Source organism: Athene noctua, chromosome Z (genome assembly GCF_965140245.1).
Source record: "Athene noctua chromosome Z, bAthNoc1.hap1.1, whole genome shotgun sequence".
Lineage (NCBI taxonomy): Eukaryota > Metazoa > Chordata > Aves > Strigiformes > Strigidae > Athene > Athene noctua.
In genome coordinates this window covers 59,793,791-59,801,684 of record NC_134077.1, presented here as the reverse complement: position 1 = coordinate 59,801,684, position 7,894 = coordinate 59,793,791, and positions in this window count along the sequence as shown.

Genomic DNA, 7,894 nt, shown 5'->3' with positions numbered 1-7,894 from the left:
TTTTTTTTTTTTTAAAAAAAACCAAAACACCTAGAAACTGGCAAGCTTAATAAAAAGGCAATAACTGTCACTGACATAGTTAGAAGGAGGTTGAAACATTCAGGTTAAACTGTGAAGTTCAAAGTGAGAATGGTTTGCACAAGATGAGGAAGTTTGCCAGCCTGCTAGAAGAGTTCTTCTGCAAGCACTTCCTCACTAAACCAGCCAAGCACATTTTCCAGAGCATGTCCAGCATAGCAGCACCATGCAACCTATCAGTAACATCTCAGATTGGCCTGGTACATGATGCCCGGTGGAGAAATACCACTTCCCGAACCACAAGCATTTGCAACTAGCAGATCGGTCTCCCAGTTGACTGTCATCCTGATTTCTGCTGACCTGGACCTGCTGCAACACACTGGTACCTCCAGAATGGGAAAGTATGGCTGACTTGCCTCTCAGGAACATACATGAGATGCAGTCTGCCCTTAAAACCCAAGTATAGTAATTAATAAAGGGAGAAGTAAGGGGAATAGACTGATGGATAGCCTTAGAGTGGACACTAAATGTAGCACATCATTGTATACATGATCCAGCATTGCTTATGACTTTCTCTGCTTAAAAAAAGCTCTGTAGAAAGTTTGGGCCCTAAATGCAGCCCCCCCAACAGGGCTTGGTTGTGGGTGCTGGGAGTAAGCCAACGGGTCCCCATCCCACCTGACCCCCACTAGTATGTGGGAGGCAGTGGCCAGGCCACCCCAGCCTTCAGCTACAGCCCCAGCACTCAGCCCCCACCTGAGCCACAGTGCAACTGCCTTGCAGCTGGCCTGGGACCGGCTGTGGGAGCTGGGCTGGGCCCAACCTGTTCCATCTCTCCCCCTTCTCCTTCCAGCTGTCTTGATCCTGACTGGGGTGGTGGGGCAGGAGGGGCTGCCAGGCCTTTTCTTGTCAACCCTGACAGGGACCCTACCCCACAGGGTCTTGGCCCCCAGGCAGCCCCCAGCTCCCTGACAGACAGTTTCCCAGCACATTGTTCTTTCTTTTTTTCCTTCACATTTCCCATGTTATTTGACAAAGGTATTTCAGATATTTTCAGAAAACTGAATAATTGAAGGGGCTTACCAGCTGACAGTGATACTGTAGGTTAGGTGCCAGGTTGTATTTGGGTGTGTTTATTTAATTATAATGTGTTAAGTTCAGATTGCTCCAGCCCTCCTGACCTCCGTGTCAGTACAACACTACCAGTCTTATTTCACTGGTGGCAGATGTTAGCCAAAACCTCTGTTTACACTCTTTTTCAGTGGCTGTTTCCCTTATCTATTAATAAGCATGGCTAATTACATTCTTTTTATACGGAAAATCTGGAAATCTGTGCATATCTCTAGTGCACCTAGCTGAGTCTTTTTAAATACTGAAATAACCTAGAAAGCTGTGTTACACATGCTCAGACCATCTTTATAAGCTTTTGGTGTTTTCTCAGTGAAGAAAATAGTACAGCAGTGTTTATTGCAGGCCTATAAGGGTATGAATCAGTGTGTTACAAGTGTTTAGTAAGACACTCTTCCACATTGACTCTTTTTTCTAATACGCTTTCTCAATAATTGGACTATTATCCTATTTTCATCATAGTAATTTTTCACCTTTTTTTTAATTGTATTGTCTTTCAGACCTGTGTTTCCTCTTTCAGAGTGATCTGACATGACAGCATTGGGCTACAACTCATTGCAGGAGCTGCCTGCATTTGCTTTTCCTGTCTTAATGGGCAGGGAGATGACTCACTGTCTTCTCTCTTCCTGAAGCTGGAGTGAGTCACTCATCTGAGCTACAGAGCTTTATTGTACAAAACGCTTACATTTAAAAGATGCAATTTAATTGGAGAGAGCTTCAGTGTTTATTGTTAAGTTTTTAACTGTAACTCCATCATTTGTTTCATAAAGCTGGAACAGTTTGTGTATTGTTTATTACTGACCTGGTATTGTTTATTCAGAAGTGGCAAAGCACGCAGCTATTGTCTTAGTATAAACGAGAGAAAAATAACATTTTTCTTTTATACTCAATGTGACATCTCTCAGATACTGCTAGTAACACTATTCTGATACAACAGTCAACATAGTGTGGAATACAGGTGCTGCTGAGAGAAATGGAAATGTTCAGTAGAAATAGAAAAGAAAAATACCCTGTTTCGGTAAACTGTCAGATTTGACCTTGCCAAATATTTCTCTTGAGGGTTTGATAACAGCTCGAGTGGGCAGATGGAGTTTCCTCAAGAAATCTGTTCTACACAAGACAAACAGCAAAATAAGTCAGGAATTTTGCTGGAGTTTGGGAGAAAGATCAGCTGCCCTTACACCTATTTTAAGGCTGATGCCCTCTCTGCTGTGTTTGTTCTGCCTGGGATACCTTAAAGAAACTTAAGTTTGGGGGTATGTGGGAGAGAACCATTGTACCCACACGCAGCTAAACAACCCCATTTTACAAGTGACCTTCAGATTACCTGTGAGATAAATATTAAGTGGAAATTAATGCTAACAAATGGCATTGTTATGAAATAGCATTATCCTACAGGAGTTTCTAAGTGCACAAAGTCTGACAATACATCATAAAACAGAGCTCTGCTTGTTTATTTCTCACCAGGACAGTCAACTATTTTGAGCCAGCTGATAGCAACCAAGAACCACCTGGAATCTGTCTCTCTAATCCTTTGCACATTGTGGCTTCATTTATCTTCAGTAGGTTTTATCCAAATGCCACAAAACTGAGGAGAAACACATTACTCTATTTCCTTAGACAGCCAGGACCTGCAGGGTAACCAGCTGTACTCAGATTTCAAGTAATAGAGACAGTGATATGGATTATATAGTTCTAAGAGCATGTAATGTCACAGCTGTATGAGTTAGAGCAGTCCTACCGAAGGACAAGACATTCCAGAGCAAAGTCAGTACTTATTCCACTAACACATCTTTACCAATTACTGTACAAATTCCTGTTTTAGGCAGCATGTCTCAATTACATTACTGAGAAAAATATCTTTTCTACATACTCCACATACTGTACAGTGCCTTCGCGTACCTTCGTCTCTTCCTTTGACATTACAAAAGATTAGATTTCAATGTCAGTGAAATCAGCTATGCTATCTATTCATTTGCACCTCATCTGCATGATAGGTCCATCTGGAGTCAACTTGTGATTTTGGGTATCCTCATGATCCTATACCATGGGCTGGGTGGCACAGAGCTTCAAATCTGGACACACAACTCTTTTAGTTTCATTCTTAAAGAAAAAAAAAAAAAAAAAAAAAAAGAAGGAATTCATAAGACAATCAAAACTGTGTAATACGTCTTATGGCTTCTCTGTTGAAGGATTTATAGTCATTAATGTATTATTTCCCATTCAGATCATGTTTCAGCTATGGACCTCTCTGCAAGCTTGCAAATAAGGAAAATATCCATTTGTGTCTTGATTCTGATTCAAAATAGTTAATAAATATTTTTGAAGAATTTTCTAACTGGGATTAATTGTATTTGGTTTTGCACTGCACAAAATATTTATCATTCACCTCTGTCTTTCATTATGGGTTAGCCAATATTTTGTTAGTGCCTCATGAAATACTGAATTGGCATTGATCCTCTGGCAGCAGAACCTCCATGCTTTAATCAAACATACACCTGCTTGTATAATTAGCTCTAATACCTACACTTCACTTAGTTGCAGTAAATACCTTTCTGAAGCTCCAGATATTTCTAGATGTGTAAAGGGATTTTCTGAATCTCATGGTAAACCAAAGATTAGCTATCCAGAAGGCACAAAATGTTAGTGAACTGCCCCTTACATAAAGAAATAAAAATAGCCTATGCTGTACTAGGAACAGACAGAATAGGTGTGTGTGAAGTCATGCCAAGATTTTTAGAAACTAGAAGTCCTATTCAGCTTAAATGAGCGTAAATTTTGTCACTCATTTTAATGGAACCGGGAATTCATTTTAGGGGTGCAGATTGAGAAACACTTCTGCAAGCTTTTTCAACTTGTCAGACTGCCTTCCAGGCATGAGCCCTGACTCTGCTATGGTTGTGTGCCAAAGTATTTATATAAGGAAAATCTGGACCTTCTAGGAAGGCTCCAGGAAAAAAATCCTTGGAAACCCTGGTTACACAAATACTCCTCCATATCACAGTAGAGCAAAACAGACCTGTATGATGATGAAGTTGTGACAAAAATAGTAAATCACTGGGGAATATATAACTCAGTACCCATGCATTGGGAAGGCTAAAAGGACAAGGCAAAGAAGTGGGAACACTTAAGCTTTTTACTGTCCTGTACAGTCTATAATGCTAATCAGAGGATGTCATACAATAGAAGGAAACACAAATGACAGAGCTTTACTTTAAAAAACTGAACAATATATGACTACTGTGGAAAGCTCAGTGGTGTTAATGGAGAAAAGTGAAAAAAAAACAGAACAGGAGAGCTGGTGACATGTCACAACTGATCCTAGGAGTGGAACTGGGCAGTGTCTTCCAGTGAGTCTAAGAAGCAGGATCAGCAGTCCTCTGTATCTTAAAAGGGACTGAACCCTGTAGCAAAATTATGTCATTGTAACTTCAAAGAAATGAGACAACACTAACTAGGAAAAATTAATGAGCAGAGGAACTACCTGTGGTGTTGCAATGTGTAGGTTAAATTTACCTGTCAGATGTTAAAGCTTATTAGGTGTTCTGAAATGGATTTGATTCTCCAAAGTAACTTTACATCTACTGCCATTTCTGGGTTCTGTTTTTCCTTTAAAGAAAATTAATGTATTAAACATTTCCAAATATCCCCTTAGCAAACTTTGCTGGTTTTGTTGTTTCTGTATGTTGAAATGAATACCAGTGAGTGATTCTATTGACACTAAACAACCAGATTAAAACAATAAAGCATATTTTACTCTCTAGCTACAATGAGGAGTGAGTATCATATTCTGAAGCTTCGGAATCACTTCAGTCAGGCTGAGACCTGTTCAGAGTGGTGTAGCCTTGGCTTGGCTCCCACTACCACACAGAATCAGGAATGACATAAGAATAAATTATGTTTGGTCATAGTCTACATTCAGGGTGTGATAAGAAGAGTCAGAAAAAATTGAGGAAACCAGACATTCCTTTTTCTCTTGTAATATCTGACCCCAACTGTTCCTATTATTAATGGAGAATTGTTGTGGTTAGGAAAAGTTTTCCAAGATAGACTGCATGTTACTATTTCACTGAGTTGTTTACCTGCCAAAATTAGGAGTGAAATTTCTGTGAAGAACAGACAGAACTAATTCATAATTAGTCAGTGACTACAAAAAGTGATTTCCTGCTATGGAACATTAGAATAGTTTCACTTCAAACAAAATGAAGCTCTTCATGTGCTTTTGCCTCAAATTTTCACAAAAACAAAGTACAGATAGAGAACAGTCTAAACTGCAGCACTCCATCTGAACATATACTTTTTCTGGCCTCCTCCCTTTTATGTGTTTTCTGCTCAATTTAAATATAAGCTTGTTGACTTTCATCAAAAGAACTTGTATCCAAGGGATTTGTTACAGACTTATGTATTCAGTTGTTGAACAGCATTTCTTGATGTGTTTCCACCTAAAAATCCAGAAAACTCCTGTTTCTGTGGGTTTCCTTTACTGAAATCTGGATTGCTTCAGTGCCATTGATGCTTGAGAAGAAATACCACATAGAGCACAATGGATGACATGGTGCGAGTCATAGTTATTCATGAGTAATTTTGAAGGGTTTAAAGCTTGTTTCTATTTCAGAGAAGAAACTTCAAGGCATGTTTGTATTTGTTATAATTTGTCCCATTATAGAACTGCCTGAAGGTATGTAACTCAGAGCTTGATTTGCATCTGAGTTTCCTCAAAGGGAAAAGGTGCAGATGTGACATTTCAAATGTGGCCCAGTTCTATACTACACTAAATTATTTTTCCCTGAAGCTGCTACAAGGTTTTCAAGAAAATAAAAGTTATTTGGAATATACAAAGAGGAACATGAAATTCCCAGCTCTATAAATTTACTTCCTCATAATTATGCATGAAATTTTATTTATACCAAAATACGAGAGGCATGAATGGAATAATAACACATAAGACAATGCTGGTTTAAGAAAAAGACATATAGTGTAATTAACTACTAAAGTGATTTTTTTGAAGGGTGTTTTAAACAAAAATGTAAAGCACGTTTGTCAGGTAAGGATTCTTCCTAACATAAGCCTCATAAGAACACCATCCAGAATGAAAGTACTAAAAGGAGTGATCCTGTGGCACAGCCAATCTGTTTTACTGTGTTTGTTTAATAGCTAGCACAGTCAGGTTCTAAGGCTACTACACACCCCTTAAAATATTAAGTAAAGCAAAAAACGCTGCAGTGTATTAAAAAATGGAAGTAGAAACATGAAGTACATTAGTTAAATATAACTTGGAGCCAAGTCTTTTTTTTCTTTGCCAGTTTCCTCTTTTTAGAAGTAGCTGTAGTTCTAACTCTATGTCATATATCATTTTATTCCTGTAAAAAAATATTGGAAACAAAATCTGTCAAAAATAGTTTTATTTTTATAAGGTTGCAATTTTTTAAAAAATCAAATACCCTCAGTTGTTCAGATGGTTGTTTTTCTCTTTTTTTTCTCCTTTTCCATTATTTTCTTTTTCCCTCTGTAGAAAAGGGGGGGGGGGGGGGAGACAAAATCATACCTTTATATTTTTGGTTTCATATAAAGAAAAATCACATAAAAGTTATTTTTAAATAAGGCAAGTACTCTTTCAGAGAAACCTCTTATCTAGGTCCCATATCATGTTATACCCTTCACAGCTCAGTGAAGATATTAAAAATATCACATATTCAAAATAGAACACTAGAGAAACTAGTCATACAAATTCATTAGTTGTGGATTATTTGGAAGAAAATTGCCAGTGAAGCTGCTTCTTATAAACACACAGTGAAACTACTTGTTGAGTTAGTGATACCAAAAGCCTCCCTTTTGGACCACAATCTAATGGCAAGCTTTTGTTTTTAATCCTTTTTAACATAAGGGTGGGGTGCAGAACAGCAGTAAAGGAAAAATCCTGAGCCACTGGTTGTGCCTGCCTAAACTGGACCACACCAGCCTGTGAAGGGTTTATTCTGTATTTGCTTTTGCAATTGCTGAGTAGTACTTGCTTCTCCCAGTTCCTGCTGCTGTGTTATTCATATTAATATAGGAATATATGACAAGTTGTGTGCCTGGAGTTATTCGAAGAGAACAGCATATTTGACTTACTGTTCAAAACAACCTGCCTGTCTCATTAGCTGAGAGCATTCTCAGCGTAATGGTATTGGCAATGATAAATGTGGCTTTTTACCTTTAATTAGCAAAGGGAGAGAGCAATACACTTCCATGAAGCAATCCTCCAAAGCAGGGCAAACATTGCTCTAATGTAGTAACAGTCCCATCTGGAAGAATTTGATAACTCTGTTTATGTGAATTTAGGGCTGAAATTGCATAAAAACCCTCTTACATCTTTACCAGTTTCACCACTACTGGAAGTGTAACAAGTATCATATTTTACATTCTTTCAGCTGAGACAAGGAAGTGCAGACAATTGTAAAATATTCTAAAGGAACCTTTCTAATATTGCAAGTAGTTGTGCTTTCAGGTATATAACATCAGCCTGTATCTTTTTCATCTATAAAGTCTTCTATAGCTTAGAGTTTCATCTAGTAAATTTTGTTCTCCTGGAAAAACAGACATTGCTAGCCACAGGAAACAGCGAGAAGAAACCTGATCCTTATCTCCCAATTTACTTTCTGCAGTTATCTTGTTGCCTAGTGAAACTCGCATTTTCACAGGTTAAATATTTATGTGCACAGTGTGGGAGGCTGTCAGAAAATACCAGAAGTTAAGTCCCACCTCTGTG